We start from the raw sequence: 16,792 nt of genomic DNA, 5'->3' as shown, positions 1-16,792 counted from the left end.
GAACCATTGTGTACTCCCCTGCAGTGATTGGTAGACAGTGAGTTTCTGTGAGTTCTTTATGTCACTTCTCCATTCCTCTATGTATCGTTCCTTGCAGCTTTCTATAGTCCCCTTTATTTGGGCTTTTGTCAGCCTGTGTTGGTGGTCTTGGTTGGGCTGGCTGCTGATGCTTTTCTTGAGAGCGCGTGGTATGGCCTCGCCCCCCTGTCTCAGTGAGGCTTTATGGTGGTAAGTGCTGGGGCTGCTGCTCTGTATATGCGCCCAGTATGAGAGTGTCCTCTGCTGAATAGTCAGCCATAGTGGTCATCTACCTAGCTCTGCCCGGAAGGCTGAGTTAGAGGTGCTGCTATGGACTTGGAGAAGATACTTGCAGAACTCTAGATGAAAGAAAGATTTCTGTTGGGCTGGAGTCCCATTTTGATTGGTCAGGGTAGGTGACCGGGCCCCATACCTCACTGCTATAGAGCAGGATTGGGGTGATGATGCTGTCGAATATCTTTACCCAGTCTTTCACTGATGGTTTTAGGTGGTAAATACTGCAGGGGGGTAGGAGGTAGCCTGCATATGCCTAATACTGCTGGGGGGGGGGGTGAGGGGGAGGGAGCCTGCATATAGCTAATACTGCTGGGGGGAAGGGACGGAGCCTGCATATGCCTAATACTGCTGGGGGGGGGGGGCTACATAAACTTAATACTGGTGGGGGAAAGGAGGGAGCCTGCATTTGCCTAATACTGCTTTATTTTTATTATTAGTATTAAACAGGGCTGTGGAGTCGGAGTTGGAGTCGAGGAGTTAGGGCAATTTTGGGCACCCGGAGTCGGAGCTGGAGTAGTTTATTTCATAAACTGAGGAGTCTGAGTCGGAGTCGGCTGATTTTTGTACAAAATCCACATCCCTGTTAAGTATTAGACTAAGGAGTCAGAGTCATTTTGGGTACTCTGAGTCGGTATTTCATAAACTGAGGAGTCGGAGTTGGAAGATTTTTGTACCAACTCCACAGCTCTGGTATTAAATTGTGCATCTTGTAGGAAGATGCTGCCAGATTGTACATCTTGTAGGAAGATGCTGCCAGATTGTGCATCTTGTAGGAAGATGCTGCCAGATTTTTTTTCCTTGTGGTGGAGTCAAAGGCGGAGTTGGGTAGTGGTGGGGGTGGAGTCAGTGGAGGGGCGGGGAGTCGGCCCTCCACCATGTACTCTGAAAAAATCCGGCCCTCTATGCCCGTGAAGTTGGACAGCACTGATGTAAAGCATGCTGTGTGGCACGGGATAATATGCGTTTACGCATTACGGGGGGGGAAGCCTGGGGGCCTGGCAGGCAGAGGCGGCTGCACAGATTTTCAATAAATTTAATGCTAAAATCTATTAGAAATGTGTGCAGATGTGTAGCAGCGATCAATCCATCTCTAAACAAATCTGATCATAAAAGGATATATCTAATGGTCGAATCTGCAGATCTATCTGCCAATGGATGGGCACCTTTAGCTACACAATTTTCTCCCGTAAAGGAATTTTCCCATGATACCAATACTGGTTTCCATACAGATAGCTACTGATGACAGAGGTGCCAGCCACAATGCGGCAAACAAAGCTCCTCTAGGTGATAACATGGCGCTACTATATAAACAGCTTTCACCATGATGCTCAGCTTACAAAAGTACCCACACAGCTGCAAGTGCTATACAATACACATACAGGCTTTACTTGCAAAATATCTCCATTACACAAGACTAAAGTGTACCAGTCATCTCCAGCTGTGATACTAATTACCTGAATAATCGGAACCATTCACCTGTGTAATACAGGCACATACAATTTAACTTGCAAACAACCACACAGGCCATAGTGGAGTTAAAAACTTAGGAACACCCCCCCCCCCCCCCCCCCCCCCCCAACACACACACTTGCAGAAGCACACATCAAATAAGCTTTAGCAACACAAGGTAACCCTCCCTTTTAAGTTGCTAAGATCACACAACAAAAGCTTGGCCAACAACTGTAGTCAGACAGTTTAGCACTCCACACAACACGTTTTCACAACCAGCTTGGTAGGAGACAATGCTTCCTTGCTTGAGAAACTTAAAATTAAAGGCTGCTACATCTGCATATGTTAGACACAATCAGCAGATGTTACATAATTACTTTGCAAATAAAGATTTAGAATTAGGAGCAATTAAGCTCAGACTCTGAGGCAGAGCTGTAATAAAACATTACTAACAGATTTCAAATCTATTCACAGCTTCCCTTTTAAAAACAGCAGGTTTACTTGAACAGAATCATACAATTTACAGTCCTTGAAAAATTGTCCTATCATGATTCTGTCAATTTGACCCAGAAGTTCACAATGGTTGAAATTCATCCACTGAACAGAGATTGTCTATTACAGAAGGAAGGAAAAAAGGTTTTCACCCAGACGTACAGGGTCAGATTCCACATATGATCTTCATTTTCCAGCAAAGGAAAATACTATTTTTTCTTTCAGAGAAACTTTACAGCATTCGCCATCACTAGTTCTAATCCACCAATGGCAAGTGAGCTGAAAGAGCAGCTCTGATTTGTAGGCGGACTTGCTGCAAGGGGACAGAGGAGGAAGTATGAGAAAAGACGATGTAAAAGTAGTGCACATGGGGATCAGCGAGGATCAGTGTCACAGGCCACAGAGTTGGCAGGTGTGTATGTGCTGAGAAGGAGGTTCACACTTGCAGCATGGAGTAGTGGAAGGCTGGAGGTTAGTGATCAGCAGGGACAGGCCCCTCTGTACTGCCACCTCAGCACAGCCTGTATTACCGGTATGGGGGAGGGGATGACTTAAAGGGCCAGAGCTCCCTGCCAGCTCAGCATACACCAGACATTGCTTTCCACTCCAGATTAACCCCATGACTGCCTGAAAAATTAATCAGCTTAAACCTTTTTAGAGAAAGTATTTATAACCATAGCTTAAAGTCCTCTACATTCATTTAACAGACAGAAGGAATGTAATATTGCCACCCTGACTTGCTGAAAGCAGAGTGCTAGATTTACAAATAAATGTCAAACAAAAGCTTCACAGGACTGTTTGTTTTTCTTTATTTAACAAACATTTATTCTTTTAAATTCTATTTTCCAGGCAATAGTCTTGCTGTTATCAGGATACAAACATACTATCTAAATCAAGACAAAAAACAAGCTGACTGGATACAATAAAACTAACCAAACAGAAGATAAAGTATGCACTATATAAACCATCAGAGTAGAAAAGGTATAAAACAGGAGATATCTATCTATACACACATACATTCTTTTCTAGTCCAATCAGAAACTCCCTGCCTAGTTTCTCACACACTGGCAACTAAAATAAGCAAAGTTTAAACCTCTTCCAAAAACAAGCTGCATCTGTAACAGAAAGATTCCTTCACATGCTAGAATGCTCGGAATTATGGAATGTGCACAGAAAGAGAGGCTCTGCAGAATGAAAACGTCTTTATGGTGTCTGGGACATGGGGGCGGTGACCCAACACATGGGACTCAGATCAGGGCACAGTAACAGACTGCCCACTTCCCTGATACTACAATCTGGGGCAGAATGAATAAGCCAAAATGAATATGAAGCAGGTAGGGCATGTATTGATTGAGGATCCAAATATAGTCTAGATATAGATTCCACAGCTATTATGTTCTTATCTCAGGTAAGAAACCAGTAATTAAAAGGAAACCCAAGTAGGACAGGTATGGAGATTAGAAAATGTATTCTCCTCCCTGTCATGCGGATCCTCTGGCCCCACTAGCTGTGGTGTGACTCACTCCTGAAGCCCAGATGACAAAGATGGCAGCCCCCATATTACACTCACTACAGGTGTTCACACCCACAACAAGTAATCTAGTTACGCTAACTGAATAATGTTATAGTGTTCTATCACAGGACAGCTGATAGGTAGAGCTGGACTTTTATCCCCGGATCAGCTATGAACAGAAGAGGTGATCAGTCTACACAGGTTTACTACTATCAACCAATAAAACTGTGCAAGTAGCAAGTGTCAGGTGCAAAGTACAACACATTACATAACCAGTTACAATATAAGCTCCAGTAGAGCGCCTTCAGTGTAGTAACTGCTGATTCCTGACACACCAGCAGCTCATGTGCACATGGATGTCCTCAAGAGCTTCACACAGCTTCTCAAAATTAGAGTAGCAGAATCCACAGTGTTACTACAGCTAAACAGCTAAAGCAGACCAGGCTGCTGCAATGGACTCAGAATTACCTGACCCTATCATCAGGGCTGGTTCACACCGGGGGCAATTGTGCTGCGCTTGCCGATCACCACCGATCAGCAAAGCGCTAGTGCAGTGTCACCCTATGAGGGTGTTCTCACAGCAGCATTTCAAAAAAACCAAATCTTGCTGCATGTACCATTTTTCAGATCGATTCATGAAAGGAATGTGCAAAAAGGCACATTAGCGATTGCAATTTGCAGTGTGAACGAAGCCTTAGGAATGTTTAACACCACAATTTGTTGTATTTAGCATCCAATTCTCATCGTGAATACCAAAATGCAAAAACATCTGCAGAATAAGGCCATGTTCAGTGGGGCATTGATGTGTATTATGACTGCTTTGTAACACAGCAATGCGCTAATCCAGTCACAAAGTGCAGCAGGTGCGTTGTGGCATCATAAGGCACTGCATACAGTGTTATTGCTAAATGCGCGTTACCAGTAAAGTGAAGCATACTTTCCACTGACTGTATGCTTCTGTACCTAATGCAATGCGATCATAACATGCGGCGCTGCTGTCCTGATCCATTGAGTTCCTGCTGTCACAGGGAATGCACTGGGCACTGTGAATGTAGCATATTGGGAATAGTAAAAACTATAGCGCAATCAGATTTTGCTTGAACGCAACGGTCTTGCATGCTGCATTGAGTTTGGGTCTTTCACATTATATAGGTAGAAAAAAACAACGTTTTGTAAAAAATAATACCTTTTAATGGCTAACTAATAGAGTTAAATGATGCAAGCTTTCTGGGATCTAGTCCCCTTTTTCAGGCATATTTTCAGATGTTAGGTGAAGTAATGGTCTTTCACATTGTGTTACGCCTGGTGCACACCATGCAAATTTCCCATCAGATAGATGGGTCACGTTCGGCTCAGGACCCAATTACCATTAAAGCGGCGGCCATGTACTCTGCAGGCCTTTTGAAAAACCACACTAAACGTGAGTGCAAGGTTTTAATAAAGTACACTTGTTTTTAACAAGCTGCGCAATAAAGATGCATTATTGTTGTTGAGGTATTTTGAATGGAACAATGTCCTGGTGATCTATGAGGAAGTGTTGATGCAAGGGAGACAACGAGAAGGTCGAGGGGAGCCTGCAAACACCCCAAAGGCGTATAAAATCAGGTTGGACATGTCGGATATTATCTATTCGACCCATCTATCTGATTAGAAATTGCATAGTGCATTTTGCGATTCTTATGCTGGATCCACACCATACTACTTTTCAGCCGATTTACATGCCCGATCAATTATTTCCAGCATGTCCGATCTAAGGATCGATCTTATCACAGATTCCCATTCATTTCTAATGAAAATCGGTCATAAAATCGATCCTTAGATCGGAAATGCTGGAAATAATCATTCGGGCAAGTAAATCGGCCCAAAAAAATTGTATGGTGTGGATCTAGCATTAGAATCACAAAATGCAATGGCAGAAAAATTGCATTGTAAAGTCGCAATGAAATTGAGCCACATTTTGCCATTTACATGCAGATAGCAATGTTGCTTTTTGGCTCAGATTTGTACCAATTTATAAAATAACACCACATTGCACAGCACAAGTGTGTACAAATCAGGGCTGTGGAGTCGGAGCACTTTTGTGTACCTGAAGTCGGAGTTGGAGTCTGAGTCTGTGGATTTATAAACTGAGTAGTCAGGAGCCGGATGGTTTTTGTACCAAATCCGCAGCTCTGGTAAGTATTAGACTAAGGAGTCAGAGTCGAGGAGTCAGAGCAATTTTGGGTACATGGAGTCAGATGATTTTTGTACAGACTCCACAGCCCTGGTACAAACACAAACTCAAGTCAAAAATAAGAGATGGAAAGATGATAAATGCAACAAGGATGCTATAAAAAATATTGCTGCCGTGTATGCACTTTGAATAAAGAGCGATAATTACTTTTGAGTGGTGCCGACCCTTCTCGTTTGATAAAAAATATTGGTACAGGGCCCTATTACACACAGATATACCCATGCCTTTGGAAAAAATGTCACAATTTAAAAAGAAAAAGTTGGGGGAGTAGCGACAAGTAAGTTGAAACACTACAACAAGGCCAGTTGGCTGACCAAAATATATAAAGATTACAAAGGCAATATGGAGTGGTATGGTAATATATTGGATAGATATTTCGTCTTGCAGCGGTGCGTCCCCAGTTAGAATCTGGATAAGGACTCCATCAGTATCTGGTTCGCGTTCCACAGTTTTTACCCCTTAACTGTGCAGAGGCAGCACGCTCCCAGCCACTGGAGCATGACGGGGAGCGCACGCAGCAGGGAATGCGCCACTATGTGCGACTCGCCCAATGCACCAGGCCATCCAGCGGGCATAGGAATGACCCAGGAAGACTGCAAGGGACCAAGCGGCCTCAAGGGGGCTGGAGGAAGCCCCAGGTAAGTATAAAACCTGAGACTTCTTTCGTCTCAGATACACTTAAGGTTTGTGACGTTTTTTACACTTGAGCTGTGTCCCTTTGATAACTTTTTAATAACTTATACCATCTTAGTGATATAGATGGTTTGTTTGTTTTTCAGTACAATCTAGGCTTTGGGTAATATTTTTATGGGGACAAATTAGGTGAAGATTTTATTTTTTCCATTTATCGCCCTTCCCAATTTTCACATGACAAGTCCGAAGGTTACAAAACAAAAATAAATTCTGTGCATGTGGCAGACCATTATCCCCAGCCTGTGCGTCTGTAGCAAGCATTCACTTTCACATAGGGCAGTACACGATCACGAGCAGCAGCTTTTAATGATGGGGGGGGGGGGAAGACACGTAGATTCTACATCCTAAAACATACAGCAGCACTAATTATGATGTAGAATCTACATCCTAGACCGATAAGCAGGTGTGGAGTTTCTATGCTCTTCCCGTGTTTGCACAGGTTTCTTCTGGGCACTCCGGTTTCCCCACCACAATCCGAAACCACAGATATTGGTCAATTGGCGTCTCTACAAAACTGTCCATAAAGGACAACTGAGGTGAGAGGTATATGGAAGCTGCCATATTTTCTTTTATGCAATACCAGTTCCCTGGCTACCCTGCTGATCCTCTGCCTCTGATACTTTTAGCCATAGACCCTGAACAAGCATGCAGATCAAGGGTTTCTAAAATGCGTCAAATCTGACAAGATTGGTGTGATTCAGACCCTACTGCAGCCAAATAGACCAGCAGGGCTACCAGGCAACTGGTATTGCTTAAAAAGAAATATGGCAGCCTCCATATACCAGCAGTGATAGTGGTCCAATCTGCACTGTGGTTGAGTAGTGTATAGCCAGATTTAGGCAAGGTTCACACTGGCAAGTCACATCGAACAATAAAATTGCATTGCAAATACAAAGTAATTATATTGTAACGGTAAGTTCACATCAACGCATTAGCAGTACAGTGTGGGGAATCCATAGGCATAATGAGAGGCCTACAAGTATCGGATGTGTGTTTACAGTTGCAGTGGAGCATACTTTCCATGTACTGTATGCGTTGCATGGCGCACAACATTTCTTTTTCCTTTTGCTGCCATACAGTTTTTTCCCTATGCTGGCCATACATGGCTCATTCTGCCATCTATCTAGCTAAAAAACGACCCATGTATTCCCAGCATAAGACCATGATGGACCTAGGACTATGATAGAGATTTGATTGTAAGCACCTCTGAGGGAGAGTTAGTGACTATACGCTCTGTAAAGCACTGTGGTGTGGAAATAGGTCAGCCATATATTTACAAAAACTAATAAGAGCACACCTGAGTGCACTTTTCCAGGTTACATGATACAAGACACAAACATACAGCTAGTACTGCATTTTTCAACAGAATAGACCAGTAATGAAGAGCTGGTAGTAGCCAGTATGGAGGTGTAATAGGCCACAAAGAAAATCATTTCACACTTCAGTTTTAATATCATAGGCCCCATTCACACTGGCACAGACTAACCAGCAAGCTCATGGTGACCCAGAACTCATTGGAGTGTGTAAGGGACTACAATGGTCCTAAAAGCCCCCTTACTAAGACGTTAAGAAAAACAAAAGTTTGCTTTCCTAAAACAGAAAGAATTTGCGATTATTCAGGTTGGAGTGAGCTTGAGATGTCTCCCAGAGCAACACTGCTGAATATATGCAAATTAACCATTGTACCCTTAGAAGCTAAACACACCTCCAGAACCGCTGGATTGCAATGATGTGTCAGCTTGTTAATTTGTACAGAGCCATAATAATCCAACATGCATTCACACTGGGAATCGCTAAATTGCTAGTGTTTTGCCAAGTTATTTTCCTGTGACTATTCACTCTGTTGGAAAGCGATTTTGTAGCGATTGTTTGATTCATTAACATTGAAATACAAATGCTCCAAAATCGCTAAAAAATACTGCATGCACTGCGTTTGTGATTTTACTAATAGCTAGCTTTTTCAAACAACTAGCGGTCACCAGTGATCGAACGCTAGTAAAATGCTCCAGTGTGAACGGGGCCATAAAGTCAGGCGTAAAAAAAAAACAAAAAAAAACCGCAATTTTGAACAAAAATTAGGCACAGAGGAAGAAAAAAAAAATAAAGTGGTCACAGTGAAAGGCTTCGTTCAAAGTGGGATTTGCATTGCATTCTGTATAAAACAGGAACGGCAAGGGAAAGAAAAGTTGAACCAAATGCTGTGTGTGTATTACGTCACATACAGTGAAGCATACACTCATTGAAAAGTATGCTTCACCATTACTGATAATGCATCTAAGCGATGTATGTAGTGCGACTTCAAGGCTCTGCTCCCACTTGTGCCAGACCATGTGTGGCCAGCGTGAGCGGACAGTGTATTGTCCATTCCAATGGTCTGCCTGTAGCACGGAGAAGATGCATTACCCCCATAGGCTATATGGGGAAACGCATCTGCCTGCAGGCGATTATCGCAGAAAGCACAGAAGCGCGGTTAGCTTACCGCAATGGATCCCACAGATACATTGCAAAGTGACAAGTGTGAACAGCTCCTATAAAACAGGAGCAGTTCACTGTGTTTAGCGATGAGTGGAGAGTGAACAACAACAAAAAAGTTCTCCGCTCAATCAGGAACACCGTTACAATGAGTCTGCTCCATCGCAACATTCCAACTTGAACAGGGCCATAACATCAAGAACCTCTCAACATACAAAAATATACAATGTAAATAATGGTCGTAGAAAATAGTTACAAATCTGCTTTAAAATGTATCACTCTTCCCATTGCCTTAAGAAAACAAAGAAGAAAGAAGGCTTGAAATTGCCTCGCAGTGCAACATGAATTCATCTACAGCCACGTTAAAATCTGACATATTTGGACATTCAGGTCACAAAGGAACTTTAAGAGAATAAACTTTCCACCTACATTGAACCATTGGCAATTAACTAAACAGATTTTAACCTACTAGGACACAAACAATCTAAAAATAAGATATAAAAAAAACTTAATATATTAGCGATACTGAGCTAAAAACCTGACAAACATAATGGAAATAGCATGACAAGAGGAACACATACAAAGCCTTTAATAGAAATTCACAAAGTACACGTTGATTTCTTGGAAATAATGCATGTAGTATGTATACACGTCAGAGGAAAAAGTCCCAAAGTTAACAGAGAAAAAGTCCTGAGTTCTTTTCAGTTGCAGGGATTGCAACATAGTTCGCTGCCTGGGAGCTGGATTAGAAGGATTTCACCTCCCCCTCTCCTAACTCTGCATAGCCCTCCCACCCCGGGCCTCTTTATATGCCAACGTCACCACTTCAGGCCCAGGTTAAATCTCTGCTTCTAGCAAGGTATAGAATTTAATTCTACAAGCAACAACAGCTGTCTGGCAGATGGGGAAAAATAAAAAGAGAAGAAAAAAAAAACTACTGAAAAAGTTTAAAAGCTAGCTCAATATAAACATCTTATTCTGTCACTTGTACCGTCATCTGGCTATCAACATTATCCCAATCTGACAAGTTAGAGAGCACACCCCCAGCACATTAATGCTATAAAACATACAACAGAGGCACCAAACATTAATCACACTATTAAATTCTTGCACATGTAGTATTTTCATTCAAGTCTAGGAAGAACATAAGCAGCTTTATAGAGACAGTAAAATCCCCATATATTCTGTAAGTTTTAGCATTATGTTACATAGTTATAAAAAGTCGCGCCTTGCTGTGGAACTGGGCCTTTTACTTTAGCTGATGTGGACAGCCAAGGTGCAAGTTATAAAACAGTATGACATGCCTTTAACAGGCTACTTAATGATGACATGTTTCCAACCACAAAAAGCAGCGTTTATTAGCTTTCATTTACGGATTTCTTCTTTGTAGTCAAGTGGCAATATTTTTCAATTAAAATACCCGTGCAATCACAATTCCCAGGCAAAAAATGTCTGACTGTACAAAGCAACCATATGGGACAGAGAAGATGGCTGACATAAGCCTATGAAAACTCAGGTATGAAGGAGCAATCCTTCCAAAGTGGCGCTTTCAGTTACTACAGGATACTAAACAGAACTACCACTCAGCACTTTCTACTCATGCTCTGCCTGTCTCACTTCTGTTATTTTCACAATAATCAAACTATACAGAGAGAACACGACCCTTAAAAGGGAACTTTAACTGAGAGGGACATGGAGGTTTCCTTTTAAACAATACCAGTTGCCTGGCAGTCCTGCTGATCTCTTTGGATGCAGTAGTGGCTGAATCACACACCTGAAACAAGCATACAGCTAATCCGGTCTGACTTCAGTCAGAGCACCTGATCTGCATACTTGTTGAGGGGCTGTGACTAAATGTATTAGAGACACAGGATCAGGAGGAGAGTCAGGCAACTGGCATTATTTTAAAAGGAAAAACCCAGTTTAGGTTCCCTTTAAGTAATGGTGAAAGTTAGTGGACAGATCTAGTAACTCAAATAATAAATCCTACTACTAAAGTAAAATATCAGAACAATAAAAGAACACAGAAGTTGAGTAGCCTCAAAACACACACAAAAATATTATTAAGAATATAGGAGAACACTTGCAACGAAGGGGAACGTTGGGAAGTGTTCAGAAAGAATGTCTGCCAACTCATCCCTTCAATTACTCAGATATCTGTTATACAGGTTATGTGGTTATTTATTGTATTTATAAAGCTCCAACATATTACGCAGCGCTGTATGTGGTTAAGTAGATCCAGTCTTTAATGAGCTCTAGAACTTGAATTCAAAATTTTTAGTCAGAAACACTTTATAATCATATTGATGTTACACACATACTTTTAATATCAATCAATTCACAACCTAACTTAACACTGGGCATAAATGTTCTTGAAGATCTCAAGAGCTGTAATGTTCCCAGCCTTGAGACTGAAGATCTAGCTGTGACAGAACAGGGATAATTGCTGGGGAAAGGATGGATGGACAGACAGGCACATGGAGGGCAGGAGAGCACACCGAGTTCAAAAAGACAGACAGGCACACCATAGAGAGGTGGGGTATGCAGCAATAGGGGTGACTGATGAGATCTAGTTGGTGGGGAGGAGGCAGACTGGCTGTTACACATACAGGCTCGCCAGTCAATGACAAGTGCTGCCGTGCACACGCAATCCAACACGGTGTGCTCTCCACGTAGGCAGCAGCAGCCCACCCTCCACCCCATTACACTTATACCATGCTTTCCTGCCCCTGCTACACTCTGGTCTCTCTATTCCCGAACTGCGACAACCCCCTCCCCGTCACCCCTCTGCACTCACTCCGTGTCCCGATCCGCTGACTGCCGGGGAAAGCTGCGGCCGTCTCCTCCAGCTCCTATATAGAAAGCAGTCTGACCTATCAGCTCTAGCAACGTCATCAGCCGCGACACGTCAGCCACAGGATGGGCAGGCGGAACCTCTGACGACTGGGAGTCGGAAACGGAAGTGCATCAGTTTAATCGGGAGGAAATACTTGCCGCTTTTCTTTCTTCAAAAAGCTTTATTAGTATGTTTGCTGCAATGACACGTTGCGTTTGTGAAGCGCCTAGATGTCATCCTGTCCCGCAGGAATCTAACATATTTTATAGTATTCATTTATTAATTTTTTAATGAGAGGGATTTTGTTCTGTTTGAGCACCTTATACTTTTCTATCGGTTTGGGTCACCTTGAGGCTGCGTACTCAATGCTTTTTTTATCTGGTGTTATTTTAAAAGGAAAAATCCATATCCTTCTCAGTTTAGGTCTCATTTAAAGGGAAGGTTCAGGGAGTGGGTAAAAAAAAAATAAAACTCCATATCCACTTACCTGGGGCTTCCTCCAGCCCGTGGCAGCCAGGAGGTGCTCTCGCCGCCGCTCCGGTCTTCTCCGGCGGCCGACCTGGCCAGGCCCGGTTGCCAGGTCGGGCTCTTCTGCGCTCCAATCTGCGCCTCACGGGGGCGCGCTGACGTCATCGGACGTCATCCGGGCTGTACTGCGCAGGCGCAGTAGTTCTGTGCCTGCGCAGTACAGTCCGGAGGACGTCCGATGACGTCAGCGTGCCCACGTGGAGCACAGAAGAGCCCGTCGTTGGAGCGCAGAGGAGCCCGACCTGGCAGCCGGCCAGGTCGGGTCGCCCGCCGGAGACCACCGGGAGCCTGCGGAGCGGCGGCGAGGGCACCTCCTGCCTGCCACGGGCTGGAGGAAGCCCCAGGTAAGTGGATATGGATTTTTATTTTTTTTCCCCTCTCCCTGAACCTTCCCTTTAAATGGGACCTAAACTGAGAAGGATAAGGATTTTTCCTTTTAAAATAACACCAGTTGCCTGACTCTCCTGCTGATCCTGTGTCTCTAATACTTTTAGCCACAGCCCCTCAACAAGCATGCAGATCAGGTGCTCTGACTGAAGTCAGACTGGATTAACTGCATGCTTGTTTCAGGTGTGAGAGGCAGATACTACTGCAGCAAATTGATCAGCAGAAGAGTCGGGCAACTGGTATTGTTTAAAAGAAAACATCCATATCCCTCTCAGTTTAGGTTCCCTTTAAAGGGCAAATGAAAGCTGTTTAAAAAAAAAAAAAAAGTTTAATTTACCTGGGGCTTCTACTGTTTACTAAATCGTACTAAAATCTATGTAGTAGAAGGGAAAACTGAGTGAATAGGTGAAAATGAAAGATTGGACGAAAAAATTGTATTATTAGTGGGCACCTTTAAAGGGAAAGTCCAAGCACTTAAAAAAAAAAATCCACTTACCTGGGGCTTGTTTCAGCCCCTTGCATCTGTCCTGTGCCCTCGCTGCAGCTCCGGTGGCTCCCGGTCCCGTCCGGTAGAGAAGCCAACCTCACCAGATCGGCTTCCTGGTCGGCTTCTCCTGCACTTCAGCGTGTGGCTCACTGGTCGCCAACTCTGAGAGCCGCTAGTGTAGGCGCAGTGCACATCCTGTGCCGAAGGGACCCCGGGCCACCAGCGGTAAGCGGAGCTCCGGCGAGGGCAGAAGACAGCTGGCAGGGGCTGGAGGAAGCCCCAGGTAAGTGGATTTTTTTTATTTTCGCACAGCTCGGATGTGTTTTTAAGGCCTCTTTTACACCAAGACGTTGCGTTTTAGGGGACGTTAAGGTCACATAACATGCCCCTACTGCAACGCCTGGTGGTGTTGAAGGAGGATGCCAGAGTGAGCCGCGTTATGCAGCTCTTGGTGCGCAGTATAGACTGCGGAGACCACGTGATCGGAACACTCCGCATCACGTGGTCCCGCCAGCCAATAAGCAGCCGCTCCAGGAAGAAAACACTGCAGTGCAGTGAATATTAATTAGCCATGTGGCTGCTGACAATAGCGGACTCTCCCCTCCTCCTCTCCTGCACAAACATATAAAAAAACAAATTACTGAGCATGTGCAAACAGTCTGACGCGGCTAAAGCCGCTTAGAACGCACAGCATGCAGCACTTTCCAATAACGTCCAGCGTTACACTGTAACGCAACGTGGGCACTGTGAACAGCCCATTGATTTTTCATTACTGTGAGTTGGGCTGCGTTACAGGCTGCTCTAAAGTGCGCCTGTAACGTCCCACTCTGAAAGCAGCCTTAAAGAGACACTGAAGCGGAAAAAAAATATATGATATAGTGAATTGGTTGTGTACTATGAATAATTACTAGAAGATTAGCAGCAAAGAAAATATTCTCATACTTTTATTTTCAGGTATATAGTGTTTTTTCTAACATTGCATCATTCTATAATATGTGCAGATTGCACAACACTCAGCATTCAAAATGAGTCTTTCAGAGCAGTCTGTGAAGTAATGACCTCTCCTCTAGCAGAGGAAAAGTAAATAGTCCAGGAACAGTTGAGATAATAAAAGTCAGATAACAGCCCTCTCCACGACTAACTTAGTCGGAGAGCTTAATGGCTTGTCTGCATAGAGATAACAACTGGAGTTTCTCAACTCTTCCTATACTGGAAACAATTATACTGATGTATCTGATCTTAATGTTTTATTTCTTAGCTCTGCTACACATACAAATCATAATATCATCATTTTTTTTCGCTTCAGTGTCTCTTTAAGGCTGACAGTGGCCAAAAGATAGATCTCTCTCAGATCATAATCTTATCAGAGAGGAATCTCTGATTGAATTCCTCTACACACTGCACAGAGATAAACTTCAGGATGAAGTTTATTAAAAATCGAACCGTAGCATCGTACTGTTTTATGCAGTGCAACAATATGGGCCGTTGCTCCCAATACCGATTTATATCCTCCATCCAGTATGATCGATCAACTTCAGACAAAAATGGATCGGGCCGGGATGGTGGAGCATCAATTTCTAGCAGATTCAATCAACGTCAAAAATCCACCATTGTATGGCCAGCTTAAAGGGACACTTAAGTCAAACAAAAAAAATGAGTTATACTCACCTGGGGCTTCCAATAGCCCCCTGCAGCTGTCCGGTGCCCTCGCCGTCTCACTCCGATCCTCCTGGCCCCACCGGCAGCCACTTCCTGTTTCGGTGACAGGAGCTGACAGGCTGGGGACGCGAGTGATTCTTTGCGTTCCTGGCCACAATAGCGCCATCTATGCTGCTATAGCATATATCATATACCATATAGCAGCATAGAGGGTGCTAATGTGTCTGGGAACGCGAAGAATCACTCGCGTCCCTAGCCTGTCAGCTCCTGTCACCGAAACAGGAAGTGGCTGCCAGCAGGGCCAGGAGGATCGGAGGGAGACGGCGAGGGCACCGGACAGCTGCAGGGGCCTATTGGAAGCCCTAGGTGAGTAAAACTCATTTTTTTTTTGACTTAAGTGTCCCTTTAAAGGAAACCAGAGATGAGTTAAATTGAAAGTTTTATACATACCTGCAGGGCCGCCTTCAGGGCATCACAGGGGGGACTGCTATATAGGGCACTAGTTAATCTGGGGCCCGGCGAACAGTGCCACACACAGGCAGGGCAGCTATCGGGGGGACAACCGACTCTTCAGTGAGGGGCCCAGGGCTTCTGGGGGCCCTGGGCCCACCCAAAGCCCTGGAAGGGCCGCATGTGCTGGCTGCGGGCTTGTGGTTTACTAACCAGCACACACCATTCCATCACTGAGAGAAGAGTGACATCAGCGCTTGAACGTGGGGAGCAGATGAGTGAGCCTGCTACAGCAGACTTTCTATACTGGGGCACCACCTATATCTGGCTACAGGTTACCTATACTGGGCCACCGCCTATACCTGGCTACCTATACTGGGGCTGGAACCACCTATACCTAGCTACCTATACTGGGGCACCACCTATACCTAGCTACCTGTACTGGGGCACCACCTATACCTGGCTACCTATACTGGGGCACCACCAATACTTGGCTACTTATGCTGGGGCGCCTATAGCTTGCTACATATACTGGTGGCACTTGTACCTGGCTAACCTATACTGTTGCACCACCCATACCAGGCTACCTATACTGGGGCACCACCTACAGTTGAATACCTATACTGGGGCACCTGTATCTTGCTGGCCTATACTGGGGCACCAGCTATACCAGGCCACCTACACTGGGGGCATCTACACCAGGCTACCTATACTGGGGAACCACCTATAGCTGGCTACTTATACTGGGGGAACCTATACCAGGATACCTATACTGGGGGTACCTATTCCTTGATACCTATACTGGGGGCACCTATACCTGGCTAGGGCAGGGATACAAGCTGAGACAGAAGGGGACAAGAGATAACACAGGGATAAAAGAGGCACAGGGGGAACAGAGGCGGATAAAAGAGGCACAGGGAGAAAAGAGATGAGATTGGAACATGAGGCCATACAGAGGAACACAAAAGAGGCACAAACTGAGGTGAGACAGAGAGGAACAAAAGAGGCACAGGAAGAAAAGAGGGGGACAAAAGAGAACGGATAAAGGATAAGAAAGGACCTATAAGTCCCTATCTCATTTGTTAACCGGGGACTACCTGTATTTTGCTAGTATCTGGCTCCACCCACAACATGCCATGGTCATGCCCACTTTTTGCCGCGTCATGCTGTGCATGCCGCTTTATTCAGTGTCGGAGCCATGCACATTTTTCGCCGCAGCGCACTTTGTGCACGGACATGGGGGTGGGGTGGCTAGTGGGCGGGCACAGCAACCAGTGG

At 44.5% G+C, this 16,792-nt stretch overlaps 1 protein-coding gene across 1 annotated transcript in view; it reads right to left on the bottom strand.

The window, feature by feature from the left end:
- The window catches only part of HDLBP (high density lipoprotein binding protein), an 81,761-nt gene extending 69,691 nt beyond the window's left edge, over window positions 1-12,070 (bottom strand). The window contains exon 1 of the mRNA XM_068280619.1: window positions 11,965-12,070. The gene's annotated coding sequence lies outside the window, so the exon portion shown is untranslated. The remainder of the gene's footprint in view (window positions 1-11,964) is intronic.
- Between the last annotated feature and the right edge of the window lie 4,722 nt (window positions 12,071-16,792).

Source organism: Hyperolius riggenbachi, chromosome 4 (genome assembly GCF_040937935.1).
Source record: "Hyperolius riggenbachi isolate aHypRig1 chromosome 4, aHypRig1.pri, whole genome shotgun sequence".
NCBI classification, from domain to species: Eukaryota; Metazoa; Chordata; class Amphibia; order Anura; family Hyperoliidae; genus Hyperolius; species Hyperolius riggenbachi.
Note: the sequence above shows the minus strand (reverse complement) of the source record. Positions and strands in the feature narration are given on the sequence as shown.